General features: G+C 42.6%; 1 long non-coding RNA gene across 1 annotated transcript in view; it reads right to left on the bottom strand.

Annotated features, from left to right (window-relative positions):
* LOC116469549 (uncharacterized) overlaps window positions 1-12,088 on the bottom strand; it is a 35,864-nt gene that overhangs the window by 15,407 nt on the left and 8,369 nt on the right. Inside the window, exon 2 of the long non-coding RNA XR_004248286.2 lies at window positions 10,779-10,955. This is a non-coding gene — a long non-coding RNA (uncharacterized LOC116469549). The remainder of the gene's footprint in view (window positions 1-10,778; window positions 10,956-12,088) is intronic.

Raw genomic sequence — 12,088 nt, 5'->3', positions numbered from 1 at the left:
TATCTTAAAATTGTGAGTTATTGGCCTATGGTTTCTTCTAAGAGCTTCATTGTCTTACCATTTTAAATATAGGTCTAAAATACATGTCAAATTTATTTTTATATGAAGTAATTTTTGTATAAAATGTGAGGTAGAATTCTCGTGCACTGCTGATGGGAATGTAAAATGGTGCAGCTGCTGTGGAAAACAGAATGGCACTTCCTCAAAAATTAAAAATAGAATTACCATATGAGCCAGAAATTTTACTTCTGGGTATATACCCAGAATAATTGAAAGTAGGGGCATGAAGAGATATTTGTATACCCCTGTTCATAGCAGCATTATTCACAAAAGACAAAGGTGGGTGGCAGAAAGCCAGTGTGCATCATTGGATAAATGGATGGATAAAGAAAATATGGTATATGAAAAATAATACAACATTAGTCATCTTTAACAAGAAAATAAACTCTGACACGTTATTGACATGGATGAACCTTGAAGATATTACGCTAAGTGAATGAGCCAGTCACAAAACGACAAATGCTATATGATTCTACTTATATGAGGTACCTAAACCAGTCCAATTTATAGAGACAGAAACTAGAATAGTTGTTGCTGGGCCTGAGGGGGGATGATAGGGAATGATTGTTTAATGAGTTACAGAGTTTTAATTTGGGAAGATGAAAAAACTTCTGGAGCTAGATTGTGGTGATGGCTGCACGGCAATGTGATTGAACTTAATACCACTGAGATGAACACATAAAAATGGTTAAAATGGTAAATTTTATATTATATATTTTACCACATTATAAAAGTAAGATAAAGATCACGGTTTTCCCTCCCTCCCTTCCTTCCTTTCTTCCGTCCTTCCTTCCTCTTTTCCTCCCTCCGTTGCCCAGGCTGGAGTGTAGTCGGCTGGCTGCAGACTCCCTGCCTCCGGCTCCCGTGATTCTCCTGCCTCCGCCTGCGGGCTGCCTGGGATTGCGGGCGCGTGCCACCACCCCTGCCTGGCTTTTTGTCCTTTGGCTGGAGGCGGGGTTTCGCCATGTTGGCCAGGCTGGTCTCCAGCTCCTGACCTCCAGTGGTCTGCCCACCTCAACCTCCCGAGGTGCTGGGACTGCAGACGGAGTCTCGCTCACTCGGTGCTCGGTGTTGCCCGGGCTGGAGTGCGGTGGCGTGGTCTTGGCTCGCTGCAGCCTCCGCCTCCCAGCCGCCTGCCTTGGCCTCCCAGGGTGCTGGGATTGCAGCCTCTGCCCGCCCGCCGCCCCGTCTGGGAGGTGGGGAGCGTCTCTGCCTGGCCGCCCATCGTCTGGGATGTGAGGAGAGCCTCTGCCCAGCCGCCCCGTCTGGGAGGTGAGGAGGGCCTCTGCCCAGACGCCCCATCTAGGAAGTGAGGAGCGCCTCTCCCTGGCCGCCCTGTCTGGGATGTGAGGAGCGCCTCTGCCCGGCCGCCCCGTATGGGGGGTGAGGAGGGCCTCTGCCCAGATGCCCGATCTGGGAAGTGAGGAGCGCCTCTGCCTGGCCGCCCAGTCTGGGATGTGAGGAGCGCCTCTGCCCGGCCACCACCCCGTCTAGGAAGTGAGGAGCGCCTCTGCCCAACTGCCCCGTCTGGGAAGTGAGGAGCACCTCTGCCTGGCCGCCGCCCCGTCTGGGAAGTGAGGAGCACCTCTGCCCGGCCACCCCGTCGTCTGGGATGAAGTGAGGAGTGGCTCTGCCCAGCCGCCCCGTCTGGAAAGTGAGGAGCGCCTCTGCCTGGCAGCCCCATCTGGGAAGTGAGGAGCGCCTCTCCCCGGCCCCGAGTCTGGGAAATGAGGAGCGCCTCTGCCCGGCCACCCATCGTCTGAGATGTGAGGAGTGCCTCTGCCCGGCCGCCCTGTCTGGGAAGTGAGGAGCGCCTCTGCCTGGCCACCCATCATCTGGGATGTGAGGAGTGCCTGTGCCTGGCCACCCCATCTGGGAAGTGAGGAGCGTCTCTGCCCGGCTGCCCCGTCTGGGAAGTGAGGAGCGCCTCTGCCCGGCTGCCCTGTCTAGGAGGTCTATCATGGAGGCCAGACGCAATGTGGGGGCTGGACGTGGTGGCTCATGCCTGTAGTCCCAGAACTCTGGGAGGCCGAGGCGGGTTGATCACTTGAGGCCAGGAGTTCGAGACCAGCCTGGCCAACATGGCGAAACATATGAAAAATACAACAGACAAACCAACCAACCAACCCAGCAACAACAAAACAGGTCTACCCTGGAGTCATACTCTAATTTTTTCTATTTTCCTCCCTTTCTGATCCTTTATCCCACTTTTTCCTCCTCTTCTTTCTCCTTCTTCTTTGTCAAATAGAGGATTGAGTTATTATCATTGAAAAAAAAAAGATCACAGTTTAATTTGCTCCATATGATTATCCCATTGCTCCAGTACCATATTTTTAAGAAGAGCATTCTTTCCCCACTGTATTGGTATCCATAACATAAATTAGGTGAATGTTATGTTTTTATGTATTGTTCAAGAAATCTTTGCCCATCCACAATAGTCTGCAGTAATACATTAAATCACAACCAATCATGATTTAATAACAATTTACTACTGAGCATGATTTCTTACAGGGAATGCAAGGTTGGTTTAATATTTAAAATTTAATCTATGTAAATCACTATATTAACACTTGATCATCTCAACAGATCGAGAAAAAAAGAATTTAATAACATTCAACACTTCTGGTTTTTTTTTTTTTTTTGAAACAGACTCTTGCTCTGTCACCCGTCACCCAGGCTGTAGTGCAGTAGCATGATCTTGGCTCACTGCAACCTTTGCCTCCTGGGTTCAAGAGAGGATTCTTGTGCCTGAGTAGCTGGGATTACAGGTGTGTGTCACCACGCCTGGCTAAAATTCATATTTTTAGTAGAGATGGGACTTTGCCATGTTGGCCAGGCTGGTCTCAAACTCCTAGCCTCAAGTGGTCCACCTGTCTTGGCCTCCCAAAGTGTTGGGATTATAGGTGTGAGCCACCATGCCCAGCCTTAACACTTATTCTTAATATTTCTCAGTAAACTAGTAATAGAGGGGAATTTTCTAAAATTGATAAAGTATATCATACTTAATGGTGGAATATTAAATTATTTCCCCCATAGTTAGGAATAAGATGATAACGTCAACTATCACTATGTCTGTTGAATATTATACTGGAGGTCCTAGCCAATGCAGAAAAACAAGACAAATAAATATAAGGTAAAAGGAATAGAACAGAAGTTAAACTCTTTATTTGCAGGTGACTTGATTGTATTTGTAGAAAATCCAAAAGTGTCTCTAAACAAGGTTGCTGAATACATGGGTGAACATGTTGATCAAAAATGAGCAAAAATGCACTAATTTTTGTATATTAAAAATCAAAAATTGAAAAATTAATTTGAAAATTACGTTTAATAGAAAATATCAAATGCATTGGAATAAATTTAACAAAACGTGCAAAAACTCTACATTGAAACTTACAATACTTTGCTGAGATAAAGAAGACCTAAGTAAATAAAGATAAATTCCATTTTCATGGATTGGAAGGTTCAATATCATTAAGTTGTCAGTTTTCTCCAAGTTGATCTATAGATTTGATGCAGTTGTTATCCATGGGGAGGGAGTGGCAATTTTGCTCCCAGAGGACATCTGGCAATTTATGGAGACATTTTGGCATGTCTTTACAACTTGGGAAGTGCTACTGGCATCCAGTGAGTGAAGACCAGGTCTAGTACTGAACATCCTACAATAAACAGCACAGCGGCTCTCCCCAACAACAAAGAATTGTCTGGCCCCAAATTTCAGTAGTGTCAGGTTGAGAAACTGTGGTTTAATGGAATCATAATGCAAATCTCAAGTGCTTTTTAGAAATTGACAAGCTCATTTAGTGTTAAATGGAAATGCAAATTATCTAGAATTGACAAAACAATATTTAAGAATCAAAACTTGGAGGAATTATATTCTCAGAGTCCAGAACATTCTACAAACTATAATAATTAAGACCATGTGGAATAGGTGCACAAGTAAACAAGGAAACTTAAGAAGCAGAATAGAGTTTAGAAATACATATACACAGACACATTTCCATTATAGGTGCTACTATAGTGGGGAAAGGATGGTCTTTCTAATATATGGTGCTAGAGTAATTGGATACTCATATGGGGGGAAACAAACCTTGACATCTACTTCATGTTATAGGATAAGAGAAAAAAATAGAAAAATTGGACATCATTAAAATTAACGTTTTTTGTTCATTAAAAGACAATATTAAGAAAGTGATGGCTGGACATGGTGGCTCCTGCTTGTAATCCCAGCACTGTGGGAGGCTAAGGTGGGAGGATCACTTGAGCCCAGTGGTTCAAGACAAGCCTGGGTAACATAGTGAGACATCATTTCTACCAAAAAAAATTTAAAAAAATTTAAAAGCCAGGCTTGGTAGTGTGTTCCAGCAGTCCAGCTACTTGGGAGACTGCCATGGGAGGACTGCTTGAGCCCAGAAGGTAAAGGCTGCAGTGAGCTGTCATCATGCTACTGCATTCCAGTATGGGTGACAGAGAGAGACTCTGTCTCCAAAAATAGTAATTACATCACAGACTGGGAGAATGATATTCATAAAACATATCTGACAAATGCTTATATCCAGAATATATACCAAACTTTTATAAATCAATTTTAAAAGATGAGAAGCACATAACTCAATTAAAAAAATGGCCAAAAGATTTAAATATGGTTTGAAAAAGAAAGAGAAAAGACTTGAACATGGATCTCAGAATCGCCAATAATCATATTGTTAGTTCAGGTGCTTTGAGAAGCACATGTCAAGATTAGACATGAAAGTGATCTACTGGAGGCAATGCCAGTGAAGAAAAAAGGGGATGGAGTAGAAGAGGGGAAAAGCCCTTGACTGTCCTGCAGGTCTGACTTCTGTGAAAGGAAACAGGGAAGGAAGGAGGATTATATAAGAAGAGCTTCAGATTGCACAGCAGTTCTGAGATAATCTGGGTCAAGCTGATAAGGAGTCTCTGAGCAAAGGTTGCTTATTGAAGAAGTACTCCATGGGGCAAACATTGCCCAGCTCTAGTAGCTCTGCCATGCTTAGTCCTTGGCAGGGTGCAGCCCAGGGGAAATGTGGCCTTAGCATAAATATTTGAAGATCTGGATGCTGGAGGTTGTCAATTAGCTATGCTCTTTGCAGCAGGCTCCCTTGAAAGGAGATATGAATGGTACAGGCTCCATGGCCACAGCGTATGAAAGATGTTCAATGTCATTACTCATGAGAAAAATGCAAATTAAAACAGTGAGATAACTTTATTCATATACCAGGATAGAAAATATAAAAGACTGACAATAGCAACACTGGTAAGAATATGGAGCAACTAGAAATCTAATGCATTGCAGGTGGGAGGGCAAACGTATTCAACCATTTTGTAAAATTGTTTGGTAGTTTCTAATAAAGCTAAATATATACCTACTTTATGACCTACAATTCCACTACTAGCATTTTCCCAAGAGAAATAAATGCTTATGTCCACCAAATGACATATACAAGAACATTCATAGCTTTATTCATCATTGCTAAAAACTAGGAACAATCCCCTTGTTTATCAATAGGTGAATGAATAAATTATAGTTTCTACATATCACAGAATACTACACAGTAATAAAAATGAACAAACTACTGACATACATGACAGCATGAATGAATCTCACAGCATTTGTTGAGTAAAAGAAGACAGACATAAAAAGGTACAAAATTCAAGAACCAGCAAAACTAATCTATGGTGACAGAAGTCAGAATAAGGATTTCACTGGCAGAGCAAGTATTAACTGAGAAGTAGCATGAAGGAACCTTCTGCGGTAATTGAAATGTTCTGTTTTTTTGACCTACGTTGTGGTTTCATGGGTGTATATGTATGTAAAAAATTCATTGAGCTGTCTTTTTAATATTTGAGCATTTTTTGTATGCAAATAACTAAATAACATATAACTTGTTAATAATAATACATAACTTTATGTAAATAATGTAAACCTGAGGGTTTTTTTAAAAGCATTTTTCTTTCAAAAAGTAGTTGAGAACCAAACAGATGACCAATATAGACTGAGGAATTTTAATATAGATGGGAAATTGTAAGATTTATGTATTCGACAAGCATTTTTCTGGTACTTAGTATGTGGCAAAACATATGTTAGGAGGTAGGCAGGCAGAAATGACTGATATTGTTTCTTCCTTCAACAAAGAAAGGAGAGAGGAGTTAAGGTTTACTCTATTGAGCAGCCATCACGTGTTATAAGGATTGAATCCTTACAATAATATCGTCAAGAAGCCAAGATTAAACCATTGTATTCATCAGAGTTCTCCAGAGAAACAGAAACAATAGAATATTGTTAGGCTATGTATAGATATATAAGAGGAGATTTATTCTGGGAATTGTCTCACACAATTATGGAGGCCAAGAAGCCCCACGATATGCCATCTGCATGCTGGAGAACCAAGACAGCTGGTGGTGTAATTCAGTCTGTCTGAAGGCCTGAGAACCAGGCGAGCTGATGATGTAACTCCCAGTCTGAGGCAAAAAGTCTGAGAACTGAGTGGGGAGGGGATGTAAGTCCTGGAGCCTGAAGGTCCAAGAGCAAGGAGCTCCAAAGGCAGCAGAAAGAAGATGGATGTCCCAGATCAAGAGCAAAGAGAGAATTTGCCCTTTATCTATCTTTTTGTTCTATTTAGGCCCTCAACAAACTGGAGGATGTCCTCTCCACATCAGTGAGGTATCCTCACTGATATATCCAAAAATAATATTTTACCAGCTATCTGGGCATTCCCTAGCCCAGTCAAATTGACACATAAAGTCAGCCATCATAACCATAAATCAGGAAAAAGCAGTTAAATATCATGATCATTAAGTGGCATTAAAGATCATAATCATTAAGCCCAGATGCTTTGATTCCAAAAGCAATGGTCTTTCTATCACAGTAGCCTCCTCAAGTCATAAAGATTCTACCGTTTCACTATGGGCAAAGATCTGTACACACAAGGTCATGAGAGGACCACTGGGACAGAAAACAATAATACGTGCTTGTGGTGTCACAGAGTCTCTAAGTGCTAGCATGTTCTGAAAGGGGGAGATAAATTTGGACTTCAGGAGCAGGGACCCCTTTGCACTCTTTGCCCTGGTTCTGACAGATTTCCATTCAGCCCAACACATGTTGATCGAATGGCCACTCTGTGCTGCCTTCTGATGCTGTTCAAATAGACATATAAGAGCATGTTTTGTTATGGTCTCCCCTGACTGAAGGCAGATGCTACAAGTTCTTAAGTCTGTCTTTAGGGAATCTTTGTATTGTTTAATCGTCTGTCTGACAGCAGCTATTTGTACCACTCTGCTGGCAGCAGGAAATTGAGGGTTCTTCTGTTCTTAATGCCCAAGATGTGACCAACCCAATAAACGGGTGCTGATGTCAGAAGGGCCCGTATTCTCTAAGCATGGGCCAAATACCTTCTAGCCCTAAAATTGACAGATGGGGCTGCTGTGTGGAAAACAAAACAAAACAAACAAACAAAAAACATTGAAGCAAAACATTGAGTGGTGTTACAGAAGTCTAAAGCGGCTGGGCTTAGCTTCAATATCAAATAAAGGTTACTGGCTCAGCCCAACATCAGCTCCTAACACACATAGGTGTCCAAATATTTCCCTTGAAATTCTTTTATTGATTGAGGAAAGGCATTCAGTTAGGATTAAATGTGGATCATTCAAATGCAGTAAACCAGTAGATTTTCCACCTGGCAACAGAAGGCTCAATGGCAACTCCATATTTAACAGTAGTCTTTCCATACAAAAGAAACAGTAAATATATGAGCCCTCATCTATCGATGAGATGAAATTAAAGCCACTAACTACTATCTCTTACATTCCTCTACTTAGATTTTTTTGCTTCTTTTAGATGGTGTGCCAAATGAATACATCCAAAAAATTAATACTCAGGAATGTGTGCTCTGGATTCAGACTGCCTGGGTTCAAGCTCTGACGATGTCACCCACTAGCTGTGTGATCTTTGCTGGTTAATATTGCTTTGCCTCAATTTCCTCATCCATAAAATGGGGATAATACCCATTACTTCACAGAGTTGATTGTGAGGATTAAATGAGATATACATGTGAGGGAGTCAGAACTCATAAATGTTAGGTGTCATCATCATTCTTAACAAGCTAGCCATTCCTGAAGAGGAAACAAGATACTTGCATTTTACTTCTTAATTCTTAGCACACTAGTAGAACAGGATGTGGAAATAGAATGCAAGCGTGGGTTTTGCCATGAAATAGGATCATTGCTTGGGTTCTCAGCTGAAAAGGATAATTTAAGGGATAGGCAAGTATAAAGTTTCAGAAGTCAGGATATCAAGGCAGTGTGAACAGAGGAGCATGTGGATAGAATTATCTGAGTGCTTTACAGTTAAATGCAAAGCCAGGGTAGTTTAACCCAAGAGTTCCAAGTAAAGATATATAATATATGGGAATTAATGAGAAATGGCATCACCAGAGACTCCTATTCTGAGGTACATTGTACCTATATTAATTACCTGTTTCAATTTACAGGTAGATTTGAGTGCAAATGGCACATTTGGAAAACAACTATTATGGCAGATAGCAAATAATTAGTTGGGGAATCTGTATTAGTCTGCTTGGGTTGCCATAACAAAATACCACCAATGGGGTGGCTGAAATAACAGATACTCATTTTCTCACAGTTCTGTAGGCTGGAAGTCCCAGTCAAAGTGCCAGATGATGTGGATTTTGGTGAGGACTCTCTTTCTGGCTTGTAGACAAGTCACCTTCTCACTGTGTAGTCACATGGCATGGCAAAGAGGGCAAGCTCTCTGGTCTCTTCTTAGAAGGGCACTAATACCATCATGAAGGGCCCATCCTCATGACCTCATCTAAACCTGATTATCTCCCAAAGGCTCCATCTCCAAATACCATCACACTGGGGGCTGGGACTTCAATATGTGAATTGTGGGAAACATCATTCAGACTATAGCCAAATTGACAGCATAATTAATGAACTGGACTGTGGTTTGTCCTGTACCTATCCAAGGTGTGCACTCTTCATGTCTGTTAACATAGTTCAGATGGAGTAAGTTATCTGAGTGCTACAGGTTTGGTATTTTTTATGGTGCATGTGTACACTTGGGTAGGATTACAACTTAAGAGCAAAACCAGTCAAGTGAACTGAGTAGAATTTCCCCACCTGCCACTTAGCAATGCTCCAGCTCTTCCATCAGAAATAGGCGATCACTGAAGTGTCAGAAATAGTGTCATCATGAAAGAGTGTAAGGATGGAAAGGGATTGCTTAAACATGCATGCGGAGCTCTGGGTGGGAATACAGAAACCCTAGACACCTCCTCCTCCGCAGCTGATCATTAATGCTGTTTCTGTCTGCCGTAAACTGAAGGAGAAATGTGGAGGGTTGAGCAGGGAGGATAGTGGGGAAAGCAGGAGAAAAAGAGAAACAAGAGAGAAGAAACAGTGATAATTAGCACATAAGAGTGAGAAGGCAGAAATAAAAGCCAACAAACCACAGAGAAAAAAGAACTGACCAGCCTCTGCCCCACCTAGCTCTGCTCTGAGGCTCAAGTGGGTCTCTCTGATCCACTGTGCCAGCAGTGCTCACAGCTCCCGAAGAAACTGCGGACCCAGAGAAGGAAGAAGGCTGAGTGCTTGCAGGAAGAAACCCTTCAGACACCAGGGGAGGCAGCAAGCCCCATCACACTGAGGCAAGGCCTGTCTCTGTGGTACAGCAGACAGGATAAGTCCTGTCTTACTGTGTGTGGCAACAGGTGTGTGGGCTTCCGCTTAGAGTTGGGTGGAAGTTCAGTCTGAAAGGGGGGGGTGAGAAAGCACTAAAGAGGAACAGAAGAGCTGGGAAGAGCTAGATCTTTTGAAGGGGATGTCTGCTTCTGCACCACGTGACAGTGGAGGATGCCTTGGATCTTCATCAAAAGAGGCAACTTCCTCTTCTCCTTGAGAGACACAGCAAATCCCTCACTTACAACTTAGAACCTTCCTAGCCTTCATCCAAATGCATGTAAACCTTGGGACCACACCAAGAGGGAAAGGAGGCGACAGATTCTATAAGAAGTGAGATGTGACAGTGTTGTGAGGCAAATTGACGCAGGAGATGCTGGTGTGATTGAATGAATCACTAGCCTAGTGTGAGGCAAGGGCCTCTGTTCTGAAGAGCCGCCCCCCTGAGGCCTCTGGGCTGCTTCCTGTGCTGCTCACCAAGAAAATGCCATGCCATGCTAGGTGCGGTGGCTCACACCTGTAATCCCAGCACTTTGGGAGGCCGAGGCAGGCAAATCACCCGAGGTCAGGAGTTCAAGACCAGCCTGGCCAACATAGTGAAACCCCATCTCTACTAAAAATACAAAAATTGACCGGGCGTGGTGGCACACGCTTGTAATCCCAGCTACTCAGGAGGCTGAGGCGGGAGAATCACTTGAACCCGGGAGGCGGAAGTTGCCATGAGCCAAGATTGTGCCATTGCACTCCAGCCTGGGTGACAGAGCGAGATTCTGTCCCCCCCCCCCAAAAAAAAAGAAAAAGAAAATGCCATGCCAAGTTAAACTCACTTCCTTTTCTGATGTGCTGCTTTCTGCTAGGCTGCTAAGTCATGGGACAGCTATAGATTCTGCATGCATGAACTGCAGCAAGGCCTTTGAACAAGAGGAACAGCATGGACACTATGTGACTCCATGCTTGAGTGAATGATCATACCCAAGGTGTAAAGACCATGGCAACATGTTTACCTGTAGGAGATCTCTCCAGGTCTTGCTAAAGCACTCTGCCTTGTTGAGCATTTTTATTGGCAACTTGGATGAAGGGAAAGAGAGCAGGCCTGTCAAGTGTTCAGTTGACACAGAATTAGGAGATGGCACTAACTTGTTCCAGTTGACAGGAACAAGATTCAAAGAGATCTGGATAACCTAGAATAATGAATCAAAATTAACATGAAATATAGAATCCATAGTTAAGTTTAGGCAATTAGATGCACCAGGTAGGGGAGATGAGCTCATGCATGAAAAATGAAAACAGTGGTTTAGGTTGATTGCACACTTGATATACATTATTAGCATAACATACTTATTTAAAAAACAGAGAAAAAAATTTGGAGTTTTACATTGCATATATAAAATGGTCATATCCAAAATAAAGGAGATAATTATCCCACGGTATTTTTCATATTGAATTCTCTTTGGGATGCATCAAATTAAGTATACGTTCATCAAAAAATACTGGTGAAACCCCATCTGTACTAAAAATACAAAAATTAGCCAGATGTGGTGGCATGTGCCTGTAATTCCAGCTACTCGGGAGGCTGAGGCAGGAGAATTGCTTGAACCCAGGAGGCAGAGGTTGCAGTGAGTTGAGATCGTGCCACTGCACTCCAGCCTGGGCAAAAGAGTGAGACTCCGTCTCAAAAAAGAAAAAACAAAACACTGGTGAGGGGGTGTCAGAGGGAGAAAAGTAATTGATGCAGTTGGACAAGTTTCTCTGGGCAAAGAGAAAGCATGTGAAGTGCAGAGAGGATGAAATAGTCATATTCATATATTTTAAAGTGATGTAAAAATGGATCAGGTGTATTTTGTTTAATTCCACATGACAAGAAAGTGGAAGTTTCAGACAGAAAGATTTCTGCTCAATATGCATTAGAATTAACTGACATTTCGACACACCCAAACAGAACTTGCTATAACCAGAAGTTTCTATGCTGAATCCATTAGGGATGCTGTGGAAGGGATTTAGGAGGACGCATTAGGCGGCTTCAGGGTTCCTTCTACCCTATTATTTCATCCATTCCATTTAACAGATACTTATGGAATGTTTACATGCTGTGTATACAGAGATTAATGAGCCAAACAGAAATAAGTCCCTGCTTTCTTGGCAATTACACATACAGTCTATGGGGAAGACAGACAATAAACAAGTCAACAGACAACTCTGAAATAAATGTTATGTGGAAAGCAAACCAGATACTGAGAGAGAACAAGGAAGAACCTTTGTAGATAAAGTAGTCAGGGCAAGTCTCACTGAGATGGTGCTTGCTGAGACCTACAGG

This window comes from Hylobates moloch, unplaced genomic scaffold, assembly GCF_009828535.3.
Source record: "Hylobates moloch isolate HMO894 unplaced genomic scaffold, HMol_V3 SCAFFOLD_5, whole genome shotgun sequence".
In the NCBI taxonomy this organism is placed as follows: domain Eukaryota; kingdom Metazoa; phylum Chordata; class Mammalia; order Primates; family Hylobatidae; genus Hylobates; species Hylobates moloch.
This window is presented reverse-complemented; position numbering and strand designations above follow the sequence as displayed.